The sequence below is a fragment of the Scyliorhinus torazame genome, chromosome 11 (assembly GCF_047496885.1).
Source record: "Scyliorhinus torazame isolate Kashiwa2021f chromosome 11, sScyTor2.1, whole genome shotgun sequence".
Lineage (NCBI taxonomy): Eukaryota > Metazoa > Chordata > Chondrichthyes > Carcharhiniformes > Scyliorhinidae > Scyliorhinus > Scyliorhinus torazame.
The window spans coordinates 240,810,855-240,836,762 of record NC_092717.1 but is presented as its reverse complement, the minus strand read 5'-3'; the positions used below and the strand labels follow the sequence as shown (position 1 = coordinate 240,836,762).

At 50.9% G+C, this 25,908-nt stretch overlaps 1 non-coding gene across 1 annotated transcript; it reads left to right on the top strand.

Annotated features, from left to right (window-relative positions):
* The first annotated feature begins 24,294 nt into the window (after positions 1-24,294).
* LOC140386117 (U6 spliceosomal RNA) lies at positions 24,295-24,401 on the top strand. Its single transcript, XR_011933584.1, has one exon. It is a non-coding gene; the product is annotated as a U6 spliceosomal RNA (small nuclear RNA).
* The last annotated feature ends 1,507 nt before the right edge of the window (positions 24,402-25,908 follow it).

Genomic DNA, 25,908 nt, shown 5'->3' with positions numbered 1-25,908 from the left:
CCTCGTCAAGTTGAGCTTGTGCAGGGCCCCCCCAGCCCCTGGCCACCTGGATCCCCAGGTACCGAAAACTCCTTTCCCCATCTTCAGTGGAAGCTCGTCTATCCCCCTTCCCTGGTCCCCTGGGTGTACCACGAAGAGCTCACTCTTCCCCACGTTGAGCTTATACCCGGAAAAGTTCCCAAACTCACTGAGGATCCGCATCACCTCCGGCATCCTCCCCACTGGGTCCGCCACATACAGTAACAGGTCACTGGCATACAACAAAACCCGGTGTTCCTCCCCCCCGCGGACCAGCCCCCTCCAGTTCCTGGACTCCCTTAAAGCCATAGCCAAATGTTCAATTGCCAATGCAAATAGCAAGGGGGATAGGGGGCACCCCTGCCTCGTCCCCCGGTACAGCCAAAAGTATTCCGACCTCCTCCGATTCGTGGCCACACTCGCCACCGGGACTTCGTAAATTAGCCTAACCCAACTAATGAACCCCTCCCCGAACCCAAGCCTCCTCAACACTTCCCAAAGGTACCCCCAATCCACCCTATCGAAGGCCAACTCCGCATCCATAGCCGCCACTATCTCTGCTTCACCTCCACTGCAGGCATCATGATTACGTTAAGGCGCCTCTGCACATTGGTATTCATCTGCCTTCCCTTCACAAAACCCGTCTGGTCCTCGCGAATCACCCGGGACACAGTCCTCAATTCTGGTAGCCAACATCTTCGCTAACAGCTTCGCGTCTACGTTGAGGAGCGAGATTGGCCTCTACGACCCACACTGTAAAGGGTCCTTGTCCACTTCAAGATCAGCGAGACCAGCGCCCTGGACATCGTCGGGGGTACCCACCCCTCCCTCGCCTCATTGAAAGTCCTCACAAGAAGAGGGCCAAGCAGGTCCATGTACTTCCGGTAAAATTCCACAGGGAACCCATCTGGCCCCGGTGCCTTCCCCGCCTGCATACTCCCCAGCCCCTTAGTCAGCACCTCCAGCCTTACCGGTGCCCCAAGCCCTGCCACCTGCCCCTCCTCTAACCTCGGGAACCTCAGCTGGTCCAGAAAACGATGCAACCCCCCTCCTCCGTCGGGGGCTCAGACCTATACAGCTCCTCATAAAAGTCTCTAAATACCCCATTTATTCCCACCGCTCTCCGCACCGTGTTCCCCCCTTTATCCCTAACTCCCCCAATCTCCCTCGCTGCCTCCCGCTTCCGAAGCTGATGTGCCAACATCCAGCTCGCCTTCTCCCCGTACTCATACACCGCCCCTTGCGCTTTCCTCCACTGCACCTCTGCCTTCTTGGTGGTCAACAGGTCGAACTCGGCCTGGAGGTTTCGTCGCTCCTTGAGTAGTCCCTCCTCGGGGACCTCTGCATACCTCCTATCCACCCTTAAAATTTCCCTCACCAACCTCTCCTTCCCCTCCTTGTGGGCCCTAGTGGAGATTAGCTCTCCCGTAATCACCGCCTTCAGTGCCTCCCAGACCACCCCTACCGGCACCTGCCCATTATCGTTAGCCCCTAGATAGCTTTCAATGCACCTCGGATCCGCCCACTCACCACCTCATCCGCCAGCAAACCCACATCCAGGCGCCACAGCGGGCGCTGGTCCCTCTCCTCCCCTAGCTCCAGCTCCACCCAATGCGGGGCATGGTCTGAGATGGCTATGGCCGAATACTCCGTGTCCTCCACCCTCGGGATCAGCGCCCTGCTCAAAATGAAGAAGTCTATCCGGGAGTAGGCTTTATGGACGTGAGAAAAGAAAGAGAATTCCCTGGCCCCCCGGCCTGACAAACCTCCATGGGTCCACTCCTCCCATCTGGTCCATAAACCCCCTCAGCACCTTGGCCGCCGCCGGCCTCTTACCCGTCCTGGATCTAGAGCGGTCCAATGCTGGATCCAGCACCGTGTTGAAGCCCCCCCCCCCCCCATTATCAAGCTCCCTGCCTCTGGGTCCGGAATCCGGCCCAACATGCGCCGCATAAATCCGTCATCGTCCCAATTCGGGGCGTATACATTCACTAATACCACCCGCACCCCCTGCAGCTTACCGTTCACCATCACATACCTACCCCCATTGTCTGCCACAATGCTCAGCGCCTCAAACGACACCCGCTTCCCCATCTTTTCTAGGCCAGCCACGTGCCCGCGCCTCCCGCACTCTCCATTCCCCCCAGCGGCACATCCCCGCCCCGACTCTATCTCCGAGCTCCAGCTCCCCTTTGGCCAATGCAGCAGCAACCCAGTTTCCCCCTCCTCCCCCATCGCCCCCGCCCTGCTAGGGCAGCACGGTAGCATTGTGGATAGCACAATTGCTTCACAGCTCCAGGATCCCAGGTTCGATTCCGGCTTGGGTCACTGTCTGTCCGGACTCTGCACGTCCTCCCCGTGTGTGCGTGGGTTTCCTCCGGGTACTCCGGTTTCCTCCCACAGTCCAAAGACGTGCAGGTTAGGTGGATTGGCCATGATAAATTGCCCTCTGTGTCCAAAATTGGCCTTAGTGTTGGGTGGGTTGCTGGGTTGTGGGGATAGGGTGGAGGTGTTGACCTTGAGTAGTTTTGTAAGGGCCACGAAGAATGCAGCACGAGTTTTAAGGATACAAAGTAATAACATTTATTTACAATAACATATATACATAACAGTAGCAGTAACTTCCCTTGCTACATACTCCTTCCTGCTGGTTCCTGAACTGGCCAGCTTATTTATACTGGGAGTTTACTAGTGGTTTCTCCACCCCCCCCTCATTGGATAAGCTCATACTCCCACAGGATTGTGGGATAGTCATTAGTCTCCAGCCAATGGTAAGTAGGCCGGTTCTCACAGGTAGGGTGCTCTTTCCAGGAGCCGGTGCAGACTAGATGGTCCGGGTGGCCTCCTTCTGCACTGTAAATTCTATGATAATCCCCCCCCCCCCCAGCTAGGTCCCCCCCTAGCTGCGTTGCTACCCCCATAACACTCCCGTAAGTCAGCTGACTCCTGCTGACCCCGGCCACTCCCGCCACTCCATCGACCCCCCAGTGTGGTAGTCTCTCCCCCCTTCTCTCCAACACCGCTCTCCCCCGCCCCCCCCCCCCCCGGCCCCTCCCCCTCCCTTCCCTGGCGTGGGAAAAAGCCCGTGCTTTCCATCAAACCGGCCTCGCCCTCTCTGACACAGCTCCCTTTTGCGGCCTTATCTCAGCTCCCCCACCTCGGGCCTCCCATCTGCCCTCCCCCCCCCCCCCAACGGGGTCCCGTCTTTCCAACCACCGACGCCCACACTCTCACAAAACCCCCACTTCAAACCATTTCACCCTACCCCACCCAGCACCCAAGGAAAAATACAGAACAGAACATCCCCCAAAAACACAGTAACCACAGTAGACCCCCGCGACAACCCCTCACAACCGACCCTTAGTCCGTGTCCAAATTTTCGGCCTGAATAAAGGTGCACGCCTCCTCCGACGTCTAAAAGTAATAGTGCCGGTCCTTAAACGTGACCCACGCCGGCTGCAGCATCCCGAATTTCACCCCCTTCCGTTGCAGAACCGCCTTAGCCCGATTGTACCCGGCCCTCTTCTTGGCCACCTCCGCGCTCCAGTCCTGATATATACGGATCTCTGCGTTCTCCCACCTGCTGCTCCGCCCCTTTTTAGCCCATCTCAGGACCACTCCCTGTCCACCAAGCGGTGGAACCGCACCAGCACCGCTCGCGGCGGCTCGTTGGCCTTGGGCCTCCTCGCCAGGATTCGGTGGGCCCCATCCAGCTCCAGGGGCCTCAGGAAGGCCCCCGCGCCCATCAACGTGTTCAGCATAGTCACCACGCATGCTCCAGCCTCCGACCCCTCCGCTCCCTCCGGGAGACCCAGAATCCGAAGGTTCTTCCTCCTCGACCGGTTCTCCATGTCCTCAAACTTCTCCTGCCATTTCTTATGCAGCGCCTCGTGCGCCTCCACCTTCACCGCCAGGCCCAATATCTCGTCCTCATTCTCCGAGGCCTTCTGCCGCACCTCCCGGATCGCCGCCCCTTGGGCCTTCTGGGTCTCGACCAGCTTGTCGATCGAAGCCTTCATCGGCTCCAGCAGCTCTGCTTTCAATTCCGTGAAGCAGCGCTTGAGAAACTCCTGCTGCTCTTGCGACCACTGCGCCCACGCTGCCTGGTCTCCACCCGCCGCCGTCTTGGTTTTCCTCCCTCGCACTTTTCGCTGCACCAGAATTACTTTTTTCACCGCTCCACTCCTGGCCCAATCCATACAGTGCCGGGGAAATCGTACTGTCACCTTCCCACACTGGGGACAGTCAAACAAATGCCGCTGGGGACCCTAAATAGAGCCCAAAAGTCCGTTTCTGGCGGGAGCTGCCGAATGTGCGACTGAGCTCAGCATAGCCGCAACCGGAAGTTCTTATGTTCTTTAGACACCTGGCCATGGCCACCGAACAGGCTAGCTAGAGGCTCTTTGTTCAAACAGATGATCTGTACACATCGCTGTCTGCATCCAAGGTGGAGATGATTGACAGCTTCAAATTCCTATTCTTCAATAAGTGATTAATTGGCTGCAAAGCACTTCAGGATGCCCCGATGTTGCGAACGGCGCTAAATAAATACAGGTAATTATTTTCCTCGGTAAAAAAGCATTGGAACCACTGCGCTAATGTGAAGAGAGAAGTTATTCAATTTCGTCCTGCATTGAGTGCTTGTTTGATTTGAATATTGTGGGGTTTTTTACTTCGTTAAAGTTTGATCTTAGTACCAAACATGTTCATTTTTATTTAATTACTTTGGGGCTTTGCTATTTATCTGCATGTGTGCGTGTGTGAGAGAGAGAGAGAGAAAATGTATGAGTGTGAATGTGAATTGTGACCTTAATTAACAGGAAAACTAACAGTCATTGAATGAATATGCAGTGTCAAGCATTGAGGACTGTGCATTGATCATCACTGTTTGGATTGTTCTTGCATTCTGTGAGTCTGACACTATATAGATCACAAGGCCTATTAATAGAAAGTTAATTAGCAGAGTGGTGAACTTGATGCCTTACATGCCTTTTCTTTTAGAGTGTGGGTTGTGGTGTTCTTTCTGTTGCTAAATTCAGGATGGTTGGCGTAGTGTTCACAAAGACCACAAAATAGCTGGAAATGAACAAAGCCAAAAATTTATTAGCACTACTAATTTGGATTCGACATGTACTCCTAAATAATACACAGTTAATTATTAACATGTAAACTGCACTCATCTACAACTAATCTCTATACTGTTATAAACTATGATCTGCTCTTACTTACACTATCTTTACTTCAGTCTGTCTCTCGCTAACTCCTGCATTACTCTCCCCCATAAGGCTTAGCATCAATGCCTTATATAGTTGTAGCTTGTAGCTACCTCTAGTGGCTACTGTAGACATTTTGTTAACCCTTGCGGTTTTTAAAGTCATGATGATAGCACATGGGTGAAGATTTTTATGAACCTATTTTGGTGCCAATAAAAATATAGAGACAGTTACGAATAAAACGGGGATGGAGTGCTTGGCGCCGATGCACTAATTGACCCTGGCTTGTGGATGATCCCGGGTACGGCTGTATTTTCACCATTCTGTGCCGTTTTATGCTGCCGTGTCGAGGCAGTTATGTGCTCACTGGTAGTGCCCCTTGAGGATATTTATCCAGTGTGCTTATGGTTCATAGAACATAGAACATTACAGCGCAGTACAGGTTCTTCGGCCCTCAATGTTGCGCCGACCTGTGAAACCACTCTAAAGCCCATCTACACTATTCCCTTATCGTCCATATGTCTATCCAATGACCGTTCGAATGCCCTTAGTGTTGGCGAGTCCACTACTGTTGCAGGCAGGGCATTCCACGCCCTTACTACTCTCTGAGTAAAGAACTTACCTCTGACATCTGTCCTATATCTATCTCCCCTCAATTTAAAGGTATGTCCCCTCGTGCTGGACATCACCATCCGAGGAAAAAGGCTCTCACTGTCCAAACTATCCAATCCTCTGATCATTTTGTATGCCTCAATTAAGTCACCTCTTAACCTTCTTCTCTCTAACGAAAACAGCCTCAAGTCCCTCAGCCTTCCCTCATAAGATTCCAGATTGAATTCAAATTTCACCATCTGGTGAGGTCCACGTGCTTCCACATCCTTCCTATCATGCGGCGACCAGAATTGCACGCAATACTCCAAATGCGGCCGCACCAGAGTTTTGTACAGCTGTTTGAATCATAAAACAACACAACACTGAAGGAACAAGAGCAGAGAATGCTGGAGAAAAACCTGGCAGGCCTGACAGTGCCTAAGAAGAGTTAACGTTTCGAGCCCTCTTGGCTCTTCGTCAGAACTGAAGAGGGGGGGAATGGTATTAAAGTGAGCGACTGCAACAGATTCCAGCGTCTGCGGTGTTTTGCCTACAACACAGAAGGAGGCTATTTACCCCATCAAGTCTGTGCAGGCCCTTTCGAAGAAAAATCTACTTGGCCCCATTCCCGTCTGACTTTTTCCATATCCCTGCAAACTGTCCTCTGGATTGGAAAAGGGGAGAATCTCATTTATACCTGCTAACTACTTTATGCAGCATCATCGCGTTGACTACATTTCCCCACTCAATTACATTCAGACACGACTTTCCCCCATCGTTCAGACACTCAGACTTCAGGAAGCGAAGTACTGTACACACCCCTGCCTGCATCAACGGGGCCGAGGTGGAGATGGTTAACAGCCTCAAATTCCTTGGTGCACATCACCAACAATCTGTCCTAGTCCACCCACGATGACACTATGACCAAGAAAGCACAACAGCGCCTATACTTCCCCAGGAAACTCAGGAAATTCGGCATGTCCACATTGATTCTTGTAATTTTTGTGGATGCACCATAGAAAGCATCCTATCGGGCTGCATCACAGCCTGGTATGGCAACTGCTCGGCCCAGGGCCGCAAGAAACTTCAGAGAGTCGTGAACACCGCCCAGTCCATCACACAAACCTGCCTCCCATCCATTGACTCCATCTACACCTCCCGCTGCCTGGGGAAAGCGGGCAGCATAATCCCACCGGGCTATTCTCTCTTCCAACCTCTCCCGCCGGACAGGAGATTCAAAAGTCTGAGAACACGCACGAGCAGGTTCAAAAACAGTTTCTTCCGCTCTGTTACCAGACTCCTGAATGACCCTCTTGTGGACTGACCTGATCTCTCCACACATCTTCTCTACATTTGTAGTTCTGCACTCCCTGATCCAAATATGAACATTACCTGGAAAGGTTGGGAACAAATTGGTTTAATTTGGAATCTAATGCCAGTTGCCATGGAAATTGGACATTCCACCAGTTGAGAACCTACACTCCAGGCCTTTCACTAGATTATAAGGACACGAGTTGAGAATAGGGTTGCCAACTCTGATTAAATGTATTCCTGGAGGTTTCACCTCATGATGTTCCTCCACCCTCCAGCCATTAGTCGGCCAACACATCCATCCTTGTGATGTATGTCCTCCCTTTATCAATTCGAAAACAAAAAGGTTCATTGCCAACAGGATGATGTTTGACTGTCAGTCTGATGTCTATTTTTGCCCTCGGTTTTAAATATGGAAAAGAAAAATTTCGAAAAACAAATGACAAAAAAACACATTTTTAAAATACATCCCAATGATCTTTCTCCAGGGTCGCACACATTAGTATCCTGGAGATTGACCGTCAATTCCTGAAGACTCCAGGTCAATCCCGGAGGGATAGGGAAACCCTGGTTGGGCATACACCTTTGCTGAAGGGTTTTGAGGAGTTTGATTTATTTTCTTCTCTTTTTGTCTAACCTAATCTAACTAGTTCTGTTAAAGCCAACATGCCTGGTACCATGTTTTGTTAGCTGTGCGGTAGGTAACATGTGTTACTCAAACGTTGGTTAGTGATGAGGTCTACTGAATCTTGATGAAGAAGACTCGAACTCGTCCAATAGTAACAAAAGGTTTATTGAGTAAATCTAACAATAATTGCATGAGTTCTTTACTTTAACTTTGATACTAGTGAGGCGAACAAGATCTAACTACGGTAACTATACGTAACTCCACTAGCCATTTGCATTAGTCTGCTATTGCCCTGGTCACAGTGAACCCAAGAGAGAGAGACCCAATGTGGCTGTCTTTTATACCCCTGTTGGTCCGGCCCTCTAGTGATCATGTGGTGCTACTGATTACACATTAACCCCTTGTGTACATGCACATATAGAGATCATAGATTATCATAGATTATCATAGAATTTACAGTGCAGAAGGAGGCCATTCGGCCCATCGAGTCTGCACCGGCTCTTTGAAAGAGCACCCTACCCAAGGCCACACCCTATCCACATAACCCAGTAACCCCACCAACACTAAGGGCAATTTTGGACACTAAGGGCAATTTAGCATGGTCAATCCACCTAACCTGCACATCTTTGGACTGTGGGAGGAAACCGGAGCACCCGGAGGAAACCCACGCACACACGGGGAGGATGTGCAGACTCCGCACAGACAGTGACCCAAGCCGGAATCGAACCTGCGACCCTGGAGCTGTGAAGCAATTGCGCTATCCACAAGGCTACCGTGCTGCCCCAAATCACTACAAGATTCTTTCTTCAGGCTGTAGCACACTACTTGGTGAACGAGACAAAGCATTGAAAGTTGTTTTTACTTGCGTAAGTATTGAATATCGATACTCCCAGCTGGGAAGGATTTGCTCCTTCGATAAGTGACGCAGGCCAGGGAGATGCCGGATCTGATCCCCGCTCTGACCTTGCTGGCCTAACCAATCCCAGCAATGACGGGCGTGGTTCAGGAAAATCACTTTTAGCATCCACGTGGCTTGTCAAAGCCAACTCCAAATCCACCGAGGATCCTCTGATTAGAGTGTGTCATGTGAGAGTACCTTTAAGAAATGATGTTTAAGCAATGTACCTTTAAGAAATGGAGCTGATCATATTACTGAAGTGATGTCAGAGGGTGGGGGGGGTGGCTGAGTTCACTTCTGCTTTTTGAGTTTCAGTTTGAGAAGGCAGCTGGGAGTGTGTGTGTTTTGCTGTGAGCTGCATGAAGAAACACAGAGCTGGTCTGTTGATTTCTGCAATCCAAAGACTATAAATATTGAATGTAACCTATAGTGCTCCTATTTTTGAAGGTTTGACAGCTTTTGGATGTTTAAAGGAACAGTTTGAAGGATTATTAAGTGTTGTAGTCTTTTGGGGTTATCTTTGAAGTAATGGGTGCTAAGATATTCAATGTTTGTTATAAAAGGGTTAACTTGAGTTCATAGAATAAACATTGTTTTGTTTTAAAAACCACTTGTCCATAATTGCTGGATCACACCTGGAGAGTATGCCGTGTACTTCCCACACCGCAATCTATTAAACGTTGTGGGTCGGTTGAACTCCATGAAACACTTTGGGGTTCTGTAAACCCGGACCCATAACAAGTGAGCAATCAGGTCCAGCCCCGTATAGGGCAGACAGGTTTGATTGATTCTTTTTCAATCTTGCTAAATGCACTTAACCATTTGGAAGACCAAAATAGCAACTTGTACAGCACACCGGCCTGTTACTCAGGGACATGAAACATAGGAATAAAGTAAAGTTGCCATGGTTCCAGACGACCATAAACTACTTCTCCCTTTGATAGGGAGAGCTGAATGTGGTGATTTAACCTGAGGGTCACCGCACCTCAGGCAGGGGGCAAGGTTGAGAATTGAACCTGCACTGCTCTTTTTACTCTGTCTAAGCTGTCCAGCCAACTGAGCTACCCACTAAGACTGTAGGTCTCAGGAGCAGGAGAAGGCCATTCATCCCTTCATCTCTGTCCCATCATTCAATAAGGTTATGATTGAACTTAACTCCACTTTCCTGCCTGTCCCCCATAACCCTGGACTCCCTGTCAATAAAATAATCTGTTTAAGAACAAAGAACAAAGAACAAAGAACAAAGCACAAAGAAAAAAGAACAAAGAACAAAGAAATGTACAGCACAGGAACAGGCCCTTCGGCCCTCCAGCCATGCTGCCCGTCTAAAATAAAATCTTCTACAATTCCGGGGTCCGTATCTCTCTATTCCCATCCTATTCATATATTTGTCAAGATGTCCCTTAAATGTCACTATCGTCCCTGCTTCCACCACCTCCTCCGGCAGCGAGTTCCAGGCACCCACTACCCTCTGTGTAAAAAACTTGCCTCATACATCTCCTCTAAACCTTGCCCCTCGCACCTTAAACCTATGCCCCCTAGTAATTGACCCCTCTACCCTGGGGAAAAGCCTCTGACTATCCACTCTGTCTATGCCCCTCATAATTTTGCAGACCTCTATCAGGTCGCCCCTCAACCTCCGTCATTCCAGTGAGGACAAACTGAGTTTATTCAACCGCTCCTCATAGCTAATGCCCTCCATACCAGGCAACATCCTGGTAAATCTCTTCTGCACCCTCTCCAAAGCCTCCACATCATTCTGGTAGTGTGGCGACCAGAATTGAACACTATACTCCAAGTGTGGCCTTACTAAGGTTCCACACAGCTGCAACATGACTTGCCAATTCTGATACTCAATGCCCCGGCCAATGAAGGCAAGCATGCCGTATGCTTTCTTGACTACTTTCTCCACCTGTGTTGCCCCTTTCAGTGACCTGTGGACCTGTACACCTAGATCTCTCTGACTGCCAATACTCTTGAGGGTTCTACCATTCACTGTATATTCCCTACCTGCATTATACCTTAACTCTGCCTTGAAGAAATTCAATCGCCAGCCCCCACCAATCTTTGTGGAAGAGAATTTCACAGACGAACGACCCTCTGAGACAAAAGGTTTGTCCCCGTTTCAGTCTTTAAAGGTAGACTTCTTATTCTTAAACTGTGTCCCCTGGTTGTAGTCTCCCCCACAAGAGGAAACATCTTCCTGGTATTTTTTTTCCCGGGATGTGGGCTTCGCTGGCTGGGCAGTCATTTGTTGCCCATCCCTAATTCACAACATTACAGTGCAGAAGGGGTCCTTCGGCCCATCGAGTCTGTACCGACGTATGAAAGACCTGCCTACCTAATCCCCACTTGCCAGCACTTGGCCCATATCCTTGAACGTTATGACGTGCCAAGCACTCGTCCAGCTACTTTTTAAAGGATGTGAGGCAACCCGCCTCTACCACCCTCCCAGGCAGTGCGTTCCAGACCGTCACCACCCCCTGGGTTACCTCAAATCCTCCCTAAACCTCCTGCCCCTCACCGAGAGAATCACCCTTGGGAAGGTGGTGGTGAGCTGTCTTCTAGATCCTCTGCAGGTGGTGGTGAGCTGTCTTCTAGAACCCCGGCAGGTGGCAGTGAGCTGTCTTCTAGAACCCCTGCAGGTGGTGGTGAGCTATCTTCTAGAACCTCTGCAGGTGGTGGTGAGCTGTCTTCCAGAACCCCTGCAGGTGGTGGTGAGCTGTCTTCTAGAACCTCTGCAGGTGGTGGTGAGCTGTCTTCCAGAACCCCTGCAGGTGGTGGTGAGCTGTCTTCTAGAACCTCTGCAGGTGGCGGTGAGCTGTCTTCTAGAAACTCTGCAGGTGGTGGTGAGCGGTCTTCTAGAACCTCTGCAGGTGGTGACGAGCTGTCTTCTAGAACCTCTGCAGGTGGTGGCGAGCTGTCTTCTAGAATCTCTGCAGGCGGTGGTGAGCTGTCTTCTAGAATCTCTGACGGTGGTGGTGAGCTGTCTTCTAGAATCTCTGCAGGTGGCGGTACAGGTACACCCACAGTGCCAAATCCCCTCAGAATTCTAATAGTTTCAGTAAGACAACCTCTCATTCTTCTAAACTCCAGTGGGTACGGGCTCAACCTTTTCAACCTTTCTTCATAAAACGATACCTCCACATAAACTATCACATAAATTAATTGGAGATAGCCTCGTGGGAATGTCACTGGTACTGATAATCCCGAGGCCCCGACAAATGACCTGAGGACATGGGTTCAATCCCACCATTGCAGCTGGTGCAGTATAAATTCAATCAATTGAAAATCCCATCTTGGTCACTAATGTCCATGAGGGAAGGAACTCTGCCCTCTTTACCCAGCCTGGCCTACACATGAGTCCAGACTCTGAGCAACGTGATCGACTCTTAACTGCCCCTCTGAAATGGCCCAGTGAGACGCTGAATTCAAGGGCAATTGGAGATGGGCAACGTGGGGTGGCACGGTGGCACAGTGGTTAGCACTGCTGCCTGACAGCGCCAGGGATACGGGTTCGAGTCCAACCTTTGGGTCACTGTCTGTGCGGAGTCTGCACATTCTCCCCGTGTCTGCGTGGGTTTCCTCCGGGTGCTCCGGTTTCCTTCCACGGTCCAAAGATGTGTAGGTTAGGTGGATTCGCCATGATAAATTGTTCCTTGGTTTCCAAAGATGTGCAGGTTAGGTGAGGTTCTGGGATTACAGGGATAGGGCGGGGGATTAGGCATAGGTAGGGTGCTCTTTCAGAGGGTCAGTGCAGCCTTGATGGGCCGAATGGCCTCCTTCTGCACTGTAGGAATTACATGGTGTTGATGCCTTCAGTGATCAGATCTGGGAAATAAAGGTTTTACAGACCTCTTGTTGGGAACCCCAAAACACTTCCTCCTGTGGAGGTAGCTTTCCCGGCTGGATCATCACAATCACCCCCAACACCCCTCACCACCAGCTATTGAAATCCCCATTCACATAGGCGGTCTGACTGGCGTGAAGGGCTGGAAGGTCCTGGAGCCGGTTCCTGTATGTGGTCGTCAGATGAGGCACATTGCCTGGGATGTGTCATGATATGCGGACACACACATAATGATATACAGACAAGCAGCTAATGGACACAGAGAACAGGACATGACCAATAAGCAGGCAGGACACTCAGGGGTGGGATCTGACTATAAAAGACACGAGGCAATCACACTCCGCCTCTTTCCACTGATGAACATCTAGAGAGTCAGTCAAGGGTGTTGTTACAATCTCACACCTCCACCACGTGGCTAAGAGCGAGTGTGGTTCAGTCAGACAGAGTAACCACACTTACGTTAGCAGAGAGTCGAACTCACAGAGACCTGTGCTAATTGTGCTATTAGTTCAATAAACCTGATTGAACTAACTTCAAGGTCTGGAGTATCTTTTAGATCTAAGCTGCATCCAGTTGCGGTCAGGGTTAGACCAGTGTACCTAACACGCCAGGATGCACTTATCTCACCCCATTGAATTCTCGGTCCCCCTCTCTCTCCTCCCCCTCCCACCACTAGCCGCACTGGCCTCGCACTCCCTCTCCGACCCCACTCCTCTACATCCTCTCTCCTAACCCTCCCTCCCCCTCTCTCTAGCAGTCCCTCGAGGTGAGGAGGGAGCTTTCAACGTGTGGAGTATTTCAACGCGGGAATGTTGTTGTGCTGCAGGTGCCACGCCATACCGGCCGACCAGGAAGCTGACGTTGTGCACAGCAAGCTCCCGCAAACAGCCGTGTGACGATGACCAAACCATCTGTCTTAGTGATGTTGATTGAGGGACACTGGGGAGAATGCTCGCTGCTTATCTCCAAAATAGTACCACGGGGATCTTTGTTGCCCACTGGAGAGGGTAGCTGGCCCTGGGATTAACGTTTCACCCAAAAAAACAGTATCTCTGACAGTGCAGCGCTCCCTCAGTACTGCACTGGGAGTGCCAACTTGAATTTTGTGCTCAGTTCTCTGGTACGGGGCTGAAGGACCCACCACCCTCTGGCTCCGAGGCGGGAGTTCTGCCCACTGAACCACGGTTAGTGCCACTTCACAAGCTGCTGGTGAACTGAGAGAACCCGGAGCGGGTTCAAGCAGGTGGATCCGGCATTTAGTGCAGCGAGTTTGACCCAAGTGATTTCTGTTTTGGTAAAACAGAACTTGAATATTGCTGAAAAGAGAGACATGTTGGCGAAGCTCTTCAATCATCAGGACAAACACAAGAATACCAAATTTTCAGTCGAGCTTATCGTGTGGCCCACTTGTGCTTGCGATAGGTGACATACATTCATGCACAGGGACCCATTCACTGCAAACAAAAGGAATATGTTCAAACCTTCCACCTTTAATTGAATTAACCCAGAGCCTGGGGGCACTAAGGTTCCCCACTGCTTGCACCATGGCCAACCAGAGTCGGCAGGTTAACCAATCAGCCTCCTTCACTCCTGCAGCAGACAACATTGTGATTGTTTGAAATTTGGCATTCTTGCATTTGTCCCAATGAGGGTAAAACAAAAAACCCCGTCATCATGTGTCTCTTTTTAGCAAATATTCAGCTGCTCTTTCACAAGTCTTCATATTTCCATGTGTCATTTTGAAGGAGAAAGAGCCGCTGTAATAACATTGACGCAGCTAGGAGCCAAATGTGATCAGTATTCATGTACACATACAACCAATATATTATTCATGTTTAAAGTGGAATTTGAGTGCATGACTCCATATCTGTGCCAATTAATTGAATTGTGGTTCAGGCTGCAATCAGAATTCATTGGCACAAGAAAGCAGCCTTTCATCAAGCTGTGATGTGGGAGTATCTAACCCTCACTTTCTTAGTCAATGGCTGTCAGGAATAGTATGTTATTACCCCTTTGATTTTGGTGGCTGGTTTACTGGACACTGCTGCTCGGTATTCAGGTGGTGGGAGTGAGGTGGCTGTGGTCATAGTGTGTTTCCCTTTCTTGTCCTTCTCCCTTCAGTGTTTGATACAGTTTGCCATCCTCTCCAATGCCATTTGCCTGTTGTCCAGCTCAGTCGTCCTGGACATCTCAAACTCTCTTACCCCGAAAGGCAGCAAGGCCTGGACATTATCCAGGCTTGGGCTGACAAGTGGCAGGTAACATTTGTGCCACAAAGATGACCATCTCCGTCACCACCGCTGAATCCCCCCCACTATCAACATCCTCGGGGTTACCATTGATCAGTGTCATAGGGGCCGATCTAACCGAATTGCAACCGAGTCCCGCGTCGAGCGCGTTTAGCCGGGTGTTTCCCGGTGCTCGTAGTACTGAGAAACACGTGCTATCTAACGGGACTTTGTTGCAATCTGGGGCCTTAGTGGGGAAATGCCCCATCGAGGGTGCACTTAGTCCTGTTTCCTGCATTGAGGAGCTCCGCGGAACTCCGCAGGCGGAGATCGGGACATCATCCTGATTTCTTGACTCCTCCGTTGCAACCCCGGGACCCCCCCTCAAAGCCCCAACTCACCTTTAAGGGGGTCCTTGGCCTCCCCCCACCTCAAATGGGCAGGTCACCCCTGGATCTGATCCCCAGTGCAGGAAAATGCCAGCCTGGCACCTTGGCACTGTCAGCCTGGCAATGCCCCTGCCAGCCTTGCAGTGTCATCTGGGCAACTTGGCAGTACCAGGCTGGCACCCAGATGGCAGCGCCAGGGTGCCAGGTTGGCAGTGCCACAGTGCCCAGTTGGCACCAGCAATGCCAGGGTGACACCCTGCCCAGAGAGCAACCACCTGGGGGTCTCCGATCCCCTGGGAGCCCCCACAAGTGCCGTTCCGTCTGGTCCCCGTTTGTGGGGAGCAGCACTGAGCGGCGCTTGGCTGATGTCTCCGAGGCGAAGGAGTTAAATCCCAGTGCCGTGGTAGATCAGGAGAGTGCAACCTTGCTGTGTGCGACTAGCTGTCACACTCTAATATGCTGATTTTCCAAATATTGATCACGCCCATTGTGGGCGGCACTCAGATTGCAATATCTCGCGAGATCCCTTTAGATCTGGTGAGGTGTGTTGACCAAGGTAGATCCCAGAAGAGGGATCACAGAGAGTCATAGAGGTAGAGAGAAAAGGCCCTCTGCCTATCACATCTGCACCGATCAAAATCAACCACCTACCTATTGTAATCCCATTTTCCCGCACAAGGTCCATAACCTTGCCTGCCCTGGGATCGCAATCGCACATCTAAACATAGAACATACAGTGCAGAAGGAGGCCATTCAGCCCATCGAGTCTGCACCGACCCATTTAAGCTCTCACTTCCACCCTATCCCCGTAGCCCAATAACCCCTCCTAACCTTCTTTGGACACTAAGGGCAATTTAGCATGGCCAATCCACCTAATCTGCACGTCTTTGGACTGTGGGAGGAAATCGGAGCACCCGGAGGAACCCACGCAGACGCGGGGAGGATGTGCAGACTCCGCACAGACAGTGACCCAGGCCGGGAATCGAACCTGGGACCCTGGAGCTGTGAAGCCACAGTGCTATCCACTTGTGCTACCGTGCTGCATTAAGAATACTTCTTAAATGTTATGAGGCTCTCTGCCTCCACCACCCTTTCAGGCAGAGCGTTCCAGACTCCCACCCCCCTCTGGGGTGAAAAAGTTTCCCCTCACATCCCCTCTGAACCTCCTGCTCCTCACCTTTAATCTAAGGTGACCTGGACTAACCATATAAATACTGCAGCTACAAACGCTGGGAATCCTGCGGCCAGTAACTCACCCGCTGACCCCCCAAAGCCTGTCCATCATCTAACAAGTGTGATGGAACACTCCCCACTTGCCTGGATGAGTGCAGCTGCAACAACACTCAAGCAGCTCGACATCATCCAGGACGAAATAGCCCCGCTTGATTGGCGCCCTTGAGGTGATGGCGGACACGGGGGGGGGGCGGGGGGTGGGGTGAAGATCCGGCCATACCCGAACAGGATGGACCACCAGGACACATGCCGGCTTACCCCCTGATAAATGAATGGAGGGACCTCCTAACACAGGAGCTCCAAGTGCTCAAAGATGCCATTAAACTCGAAATGCAACGGCCATAGTGGCGGAGGCGCTAATCCCACTTCAAGCAACGCTGGAAAAGGTGGGGAGGTGTCTGGAGACACAGGAAATGACGATCAAAGCGCCGGAGAAGGGCGCGATCGGCCAGAGCGCCCGGGTTGCCTCACTGGAGATCGAGGTGGCAAGGTTGGTGGCGACGCAAGGGACGCTAAGGGGGAAGGTCGAGGGCCAAGAGAATCGGTCGCGAGGAGAATGGGAATGAGAAACATGATCAAATGGAGGAGCAGATTCGACGGGCCGAATGGTCCAATTCTGCGCCCATAGCCTCTGGTCTCATGGTCTTAAGGTCAAGGAAAATCTCCACTGTGTCGCTGAGAAGATTTAGCCCTCAGCCAAGATCATTATCACGTTGCTGCTGCTTGTGGGAGCTTGCTGTGCACAAATTGCCCACCAGGTTTCCTACATGCCAGCAGCCACGAGATTTCAACAGTCATTGGCTGAAAAGCGCTTTGAGATGTCATGAAAGACGCTCTGTAAGTACACCTCTTTCTGTTTAATAACCTATTTCCGTCTGTAATTTTTATGGATAACGTTTGGGGATTCCTTAGCCAGGAGGAAATAGCACAGCCGAGATCAATATAAAATAATGATGAAATTCCAGCAAAGATAATTTAGCTCAATCTGGGAGAGAATCAGATCTCCTTCTGTGATCATCAGTGTCTCCAGAAGAGCTCCGAGGATTATTGCGCGTCTCTGGAGCGAACATGGGAAGTATGCGCACCACTGTGATCTTAATTACAGCCACCACATGCACCTGTTTCCGAATGCAAGAGTTGATTGGAAGGTGTAGATTTGGGAACGCAGGCTCACAGTTGGATTAATTAAGCAATTGTTACTGCCTTGCTGCTCTCCACCATTAATTTTCCAGGAGAAAAAAAAATGAATCAAAATTAATTCCAACCTTTTACCTTTCCCACGATTCACAGAACCATTGGGCAGGATTTTGCCAGCTGCTGTCGCTTTTGTAAACATTGCGGGACGTGGGCTCAGCCGGCTGGGCCAGCATTTGCTGCTCGTCCCTAATTTCCCCTTGAGAAGGTGGTGCTGAGCCGCCTTCTCGAACCGCCGCAGTCCCTGTGGTGTAGGCACGCCCACCGTGCTGTTAGGGAGGGAGTTCCAGGGGTTTGACCCAGCCACAGTGAAGGAACGGCCGATATACTTCCAAGCCAGTTTGGCGAGTGGCGGGGAGGGAAATCTGGTGGTGGTGGTGGCTCTATGCGTCTGCTGATCTTGTCCTTGTAGACGGCAGAGGGGTGAAAAGCAAGTTCGGAGCCTGCAATTGCTGGCAGTGGGACCTGTTGCTCTCTTTGGTTGGCTCTGAATATGGCGGTCAATATGGTCGCCTTCCTTAATCCTAATTACGTTTGCTTTCGAGTCGCCAGGTATCTCTCGATACCACCACAAGGTTCAAACCGAATACTGATCAAAGAGTCAGTTAGTTAGTTCAAAGTCAATACTATTTATTTACATACACAGCAATATCTACTCATGCACGAAATACTACAGACTAAACTATCACTACTGCTAAAGCCGATACTTAGCTTCGGGCGCCCACTCAGTCAGAGGAACAATGGCCGTTGTTCGGTTCTGAGGCTGCTGGGGTCGAAGTGGTAGAGGGGAACAGCTAAGGTCGTCTGTCTGGTAGCGAGCGTTGACCTTGGACTTACCTGCTTCTGGTGTAGCTGGTGGAAGGGTCTCTCCGCTGTGAGAGCCGATTCCAAGAGAACGATTCTCTCGTGGGGCCTTCTTCTTATACCCAAAGGGGCTTCGCGCGCTTTTGGGCGGGCCTTGAAATTGGCCCCAATCAATTGGGCCGTTTCTTGATCATTTGCATTGATCCTGACCAATAAAGGGGTGGGTGTCCTAGGGCGTGTCCTAGGTGGCCGTTGGCCTGCTTTGTTTTCTGTTTTCGGTTTGGGGAACTGGCGCCGCGACGTCTGGGGCCTGATCGGTTACTTAAGTATCTTCCTTTGTTCCCAGAGATGGGCCATCCATATGGGCCTACAGTCTCAGTCTTGTCTGGGAGCTGCGGCTCCAATATGCAGGCAGGCTCTGTGCCTGCCCACTTTCTTAGCATTGTCCATTTTTCCGTGCAATCTTTGCAAATGTCCATTTTGTATCCTGGAAGTGGCCATCCCAGATTGCTACAGGCCCATTCGGCAATTTTATCACAGGTTGCCTCCCAACTGGTTCCCAATTGAGGACGGCCAGGGGGCCCCAGATGCTGCTGACCCAATCACACGGCTGTCAGCTCTGAAGCCTCGGCAGTGCCACTGCGAGAGGCGAGAGACCTAAGGGTCATGGACATAAGCTAAAGGATCCACTGGGCTGAGGGTGGGCGGGTAAATCACTCCAGGAAGATTGTTGGTGCAGTGGGTGCTGCCCTCTCTGCCAGTGGCCCACCATTGGACCTCGTGTCCTGTTACGCCAGTTGTCATCCCAACAGGTTACTCTCAATCATCAGCAAAGTGATGGAAGGTGTCGTCGACAGTGCCATCCAGCAGCATTTACTCAGCAATAACCTGCTCACTGACACTCAGTTTGGGTTAGAATCCCTAGAGTGCAGAAGGAGGCCATTCAGCCCATCGGGTCTGCACCGACCCACTGAAAGAGCACTCTATCTAATAATAATGATAATAACCTTTAATAATACATTAACACTGCAAAGAGGTTACTGTGAAAAGCCCCTAGTCGCTACATTCCGGTGCCTGTTCGGGTACTTGAGGGAGAATTCCGAATATCCAATTCACCTAATAGCATTTATTTCGGGACTTGTAGGAGGAAACCGGAGCTCAATCTCCCACCCTATCCCTGTAACCCCACCTAGCTTTGGGACACTAAGAGGCAATTTAGCATGGCCAGTCCACCTAACCTGCACATCTTTGGACTGTGGGAGGAAACCGGAGACCCCGGAGGAAACCCACGCAGACACGGGGAGAAAGTACAATCTCCACACAGATAGTGACCCGAGGCCGGAATCGAACTCGGGTCCCTGGCGCTGTGAGGCAGCAGTGCTAACCACTGTGCCATCGTGTCACCCTCCACTGGGTTCTGCCAAAATCACTCCGTTTCGGCCCAAATTACACATGGTCCAAATATGGAAACAAGTACCTCCGCACTGAAGCAAAGCTGACAGACTGGGTTCCACCCAGTTCCAGGATGTAGGAGGGGTGGTATTTCCATAGATCGCTTCCCCCCCTCCCCCCCAGATTCATGGCCCATAAATCCATGCCGACTCACTTTGGTGCCATCTGGGCAGTGGTACCTCCCCCCTTTGATCCCTGTAATCCTGCAAGTTTAGTTCCTTTGAGTGTCCATGTCATTTGCTTTCAAAACCATTGTTTGGTTCCCCATTGTCACCAGGTTAGGTGGACTGGCCATGCTAAATTGCCTCTTAGTGTCCCAAAGCTAGGTGGGGTTACAGGGATAGGGTGGGAGATTGAGCTCCGGTCACCACCCTCCTGGGCAGCAATTTTAAGGTCATTGCCACACTTGGAATATTGTGTCCCGTTCTGGTCGCCTCATTATAGGAAGGAGGTGGATGCTTTGGAGCGGGTGCAGAGGAGATTTACCAGGATGCTGCCTGGACTGGAGGGCATGTCTTATGAAGAAATGTTGAGGGAGCTAAGGCTTTTCTCACTGGCGAGAAGGAAGAGAGGTGACTTGTTAGAGGTGTACAAGGTGATGAGAGGCATGGATATTGTGGAGGAGGTGTTGTTGTTTATTCTTACCGATTGTGGGCTGTGGGTCAGAAAGTCGAGGATCCAGTTGCAGGGCGAGCAGCCAAGTCCTAGGTTTTGGAGCTTTGATATGAGCTTGGCTGGGATTCTGGTGTTGAAGGCGGAGCTGTAGTCAATAAATAGGAGTCTGATGTAGGAGTCCTTGTTGTCGAGATGCTCTAGGGATGAGTGGAGGGCCAGGGAGATGGCATCTGCTGTGGACCGTTTGCGGCGGTATGTGAATTGCAGTGGATCAAGGCGTTCTGGGAGTATGGAGGTGATGCACTTCATGATCAACCTCTCGAAGCACTTCATTACGATTGATGTCAGCGTCACCGGACGGTAGTCATTGATAGATAGATAGATAGATAGATAGATAAATAGATAGATATTGTCACATGTACCGAAGTACAGTGAAAAGTATTTTTCTGCGACCACGGGAACGTACACAGCACGCACATAGTAGACAAAAGAATAATCGATGGAGTACATTGACAAATGGTGCATTAACAAATAGTGATTGGTTACAGTGTGGAACAAGGCCAAACAAGAGCAGCATAGGGTGTTGTGAATACTGTTCTTACAGGGAACAGATCTGTCCAAGGGAGAGTCATTGAGGAGTCTAGTAGCTGTGGGGAAGAACGTTGCCTGGTTCTTCTTTGGCAAAGGATGGTGGTCTTCTTGAAGCAGTTGGAGCGGAGTGGAGTCGGGAGAGGTTAAAGACATCTGCCAGCTGGTCCGCACAGGCTCTGAGTGCACGACCGGGGATCCCATCCGGACCCGTCGCATTCTGAGGGTTCACTTTCAGGAAGGCCGATCTGACTTCGGAAGCTGTGATGGTGGGCATGGGTGTGTTATTGGCTGCTGGGGCACTCGACAGCGGATCGTTGTTTTCCTGCTCGAACCAAGCATAGAATGCATTGAGTTCATCGGGGACGGGGTACGCTGCTGCCGGAGATACTGCTCGGCTTCGCTTTGTAGCCCGGTTTGCAAGCCCGGTGACCACAGTGTGATACGCTGTTGATGCAAGCTGCTGCAGTAGATTGCGGAGTTTATTAACATATTCTGTGGTTTCAATTGTATGACTGTGGGTTGTTAATGGTGATTAATGGAGTGGGTTACAGGACAAAAGGGTACATGCTCAGCTTTGATCATTGGCGCGCACCACCGCTCATAAAAAATCACTTGTTTATAGAAAAGATTGCTTGGATCAGGGATTTTGTAGCTCTGAGATTAACGAGGAAACCTGTTCTGGCAATTTTGCTAAAATATTTAGCACTGTAGCTCAAAAAGAACAATTGCAAATTCTGGAAGTCCAATCCGAAAGCTTAAAGTGCTGGAAGTGCAAAATAACGGTGTCGCGGCTATCCAAAATGTATTTATTTATCTTTCTTTTATTCATCGATGGCTTGGGAATCACTGGCGAGGCCAGTATTTGCTGTTGTTGTTCCCCATCCTTAATTGTTCTTGAGGATGTTTGCGGTAAGCTGCCTTCTTTACCGCTACAGCCCAGGTGATGTAGGTACACCCACAGTGCTGTTAGGGAGGGAGCTCCGGGATTTTGACAGTGATGGAACTAATGGAGTATTCCGAGTCTGAAAGACCCTTTCATGGGACTGAATAAAAAATAGAAGGACAAATATGTAGAAGGACATAGAAAGGATTGAATTTGAACAGCACCTGTCACACCCCTGGAATGTCCCACAGCACACTAATGAAGTGTGTATAGATTCAAAATTGGCTTAGCTGTAGGAGACAGAGGGTGCTGTTTAGAGACTGGAAGCCAGTGTCCAGTGGCATACCACAGGGTTAGGGTTAACCCTAACCCTAACCCTAACCCTAACCCTAACCTTAACCCTAACCCTAATTTGTGCTGGGCCCCCTACTGTTTGTCATTTATATAAATGATCTAGATGACTATGTGGGGCGTAGGGTCAGTAAGTTTGCAGATGACACAAAAATTGGCTGGGTGGTTAACAGTGAGGTTGAGAGTCTTCGGTTACAGGAAGATACAGACGGGATGGTCAAATGGGCAGAAATGTGGCAGATGGAATTTAACCATGAAAAGTGTGAGGACGGAAGGAGAAATGTGACAAGGAAGTATTCAATGAATGGCCTGACACGGAAATTCTGAGGAACAAAGGGCGTGTTTGACCCTAGATCTCTGAAGGCGGGAGGGCAGGTTAATAGGTAGTGAAATAGGCCTATGGGACACTTGCCTTTTTCAATCGAGGCTTAGATTACAAAAGCAGGGAGGTCATGGCGGAGTTGTATAGAACTTTGGTGAGGCCACAGCTGGAACACTGTGCGCAATTCTGGTTGTCACATTATAGGAAGGATGTGATTGCACTGGAGGGGGTGCAGAGGCCACTCACCAGGTCAATAGGGTGCCCCAGCCCCTGCGGGGCCGAGCGAGCATGGAAGCCCTCGGTGATGCCAGCGGACACTGCACGCTCCCTGTCCAGGGACACCCGGCCTGAATCTAGCCGCAGTAGAGGGGCAGACAGTCGGTTCAGACGGAACACTCGGTCGCCTGGAACTCTGGATAAAATGTTTTGCCAGGTTCAGCAGCAGGTTCATGAGGAGATCCTCCTCGTTCTCTGCCCCTCTCCATACTGAACGCTCGTAGATCAGAACAAGGCCAGCAGTGCGGGTTCAAAGCCCGTACCAGCTGAGAATTCTGAATTCTCCCTCTGTGTACCCGAACAGGCACCGGAATGGGGCGACTGGGGGCTTTTCACATTAACAGTGTTAATGTAAGCCTACTTGTGACAATAAAGATTATTTATTTATTCATTTAATGATCAGATTCGTGGGCTGAGGTACAAATAAAACTGTAATGAACTGTTTCCAATAGCTGATAAGGGACTGCAGCCAAAAGCAACTTATATACACATGGTCCACGTACTCCACAAGGCAGCAAAAAAAGCAGGCACCTTGGATGCCGGGGACTCCAACTATTTTGATGAAATTAACTAAAATAGATTGGAGCACAAATTGAAAAGGGACAGCCCCTTAAAGGGATCCTGCCTGAACAAAAATCACAAATGAACCTTTAATCATCAAATTAAAAAGTGATTAAATGTGGCCAAGCCTAGGAGCAGGTTCACGAGGTCCTCCTCCCGCAGTGCCTCTCTCAGCACCTGGTGACCATAGGTCAGGAGCGTGGGGTTAAAGTGCCATTAATTTGTCAGTGAAGGTTGACTTGGCATATCAGGCAGATTATACCTCTTGTGGCAGTTGAGGCACCGGTGATTAGAGTGAATTCTGCAATCAGGACGACAAGTACAATCCTAGCGGGCACCCTCATTCCCCCATTTCACAGCCCTGCACACTCATTCCTGACAGACAAACTTCCCAGACAAGTGGATTAAAAATTCAATAGAGTTTAACCCCTTGGTGTTCAGAGGGCTGCCTGAGTGTGGGGTTCTACTCCCTGTTCAGTTATACTTCCCCAAGTGAGGGGGCCGTCCTTCCTCACGAGGCGGCGATGCAACCCATTCCCGGGTTACCCACTCTTCCCTTGCAGTCTGGCCTCTCATGGGACGCCACTCAGGAAGCTCACAGTCGCCCCCAGTGCTGACCCTGATTATTCACCTCCTGCCACCCATGGGCACTCCCTCAGCGATGATTTTGCCAGAAACCCAGCAAGGAGGACATGGGAAGCGGTGCCAGCCTCCAAACCCCCTGGAACCAGGGGCGCCCCGAGGTGAGTGGAAGGTAAGGCAAGCCTTACCTCTCCCCCGAGATTGAGTAACTGACTACTCGACCACGGCACCGAGTCAAACCTATCTGTGTCCCCCAATCCCTATCTGAGGCACCCTTCACAGTGAAGAGTCCGGGGAATCACGGCTGCTCGCTTAGGCAGCACATATACTAAAATTGGAACGATACAGAGAAGGTTAGCATGGCCCCTGCGCAAGGATGACACGCAAATGTGTGAAGCGTTCCATATTTTTTAGGGCAGAACGGCAGCATAGTGGTTAGCACAATTGCTTCACAGCTCCAGGGTCCCAGGTTCGATTCCCCACTGGGTCACTGTCTGTGCGGAGTCTGCACGTTCTCCCCGTGTCTGCGTGGGTTTCCTCCGGGTGCTCCGGTTTCCTCCCACAGTCCAAAGATGTGCAGGTTAGGTGGATTGGCCTTGCTAAATTGCGGTAGTGTCCAAAATTTCCCTTAGTGTTGGGGGTGGGGTTAAAGGGTTATGGGGATGGGGCGGAGGTGTGGGCTTGGGCGGGGTGCTCTTTCCAAGAGCCGGTGCAGACTCGATGGGCCGAATGGCCTCCTTCTGCGCTGTAGATTCTATGAAATCCCCCTCGGGAGTGAGGCCGCCAGGTTGACGCGTCTGTAGAGGTGTTGTAAATGACCCTGGCGTGATGTCGTGCTGGCACCCGTGGAATATTCCGTGAAGGGGGATGGTGCTCACTATTGACAAGCTAAGGTGCTGAAATTATGTTCCAGGGCTCCGGTGGCACGATTATCACTGCTCCATTTGAGGGTGAAAATTTCACAATCACGTCAGAGAGAGTCGCGTTTTCCGATTCCCTCCGGATTTTGTGCACGTGCGGATTTTCTCCTGGTCGGAGAGTGTGGGCTCAAAACCGCCCCCCAAATCTTAATGAAAATGGTCTTACAATGGTCTTAGTAACACAAAGTCCCTTTAAGCACACAGATTGGCAGTGGTCAAATACATACTCAGACCGCAATACACCCCTGGGCTGGCAGGAGACTCGCCAGCAAGATAACAAATCCTGCCTGGGAGGCAGTCGCAACAGTGGTTAGTGCCAGCAGCCTGCACAAAAAGCTGAATGACCTACTCTGTTGTGCCAAGCTGTGTGCCCCCTGTCTCCTCTCTGTACTCCACCTTGCCATCACTCCTCAGAATGTCACCTCGATCCCACTTGCTGTCACCGAGTGGGGCCCAAGCATCCCAGCTCCCACAAGTTTTCTCACACCCCCTGGCAAAACCCCTCCTCCCTGCTTAAGCACAGTGCCCACACATGCCGGGTATCATCAACATCTGACCCGCCAGGTGGCCAGCTCACATCAAACCCATCTGTGTTCCTGAAGGATAAGCTTGCCCACAATCATCGCGGGCGAGAGAAGACGGGCGGTGAGAAGCCGGAGCTGAGGATCCTGGCTCCTTTTGAGGAGAGGCCCCTGGAGCTAGCGGGGGAGGAGCAGGAGTGGGCCTGTGCTGAGAGAGAGGTGGGCCTGCGAGAGCTAAGTGAGGGGCCTCAGATGACCAAACCGAAGTGAGTTTTGTGTAACCCCGGCCGTTGACCTCGCCATGCACTAGCACCATGTTTCTTTCCTTGGCAGGGCCATCACTCGATCAGCCTGGCACGCCTCCACCAGCAGGCTCCCCATTGGCCACCTTCGACATGACCTCGGAGGAGGACAGCGACGAAGCATCACAGCTGTCACCCACAGCATCGACCTCGGTGGGCGATCTTAGCAGGCAGG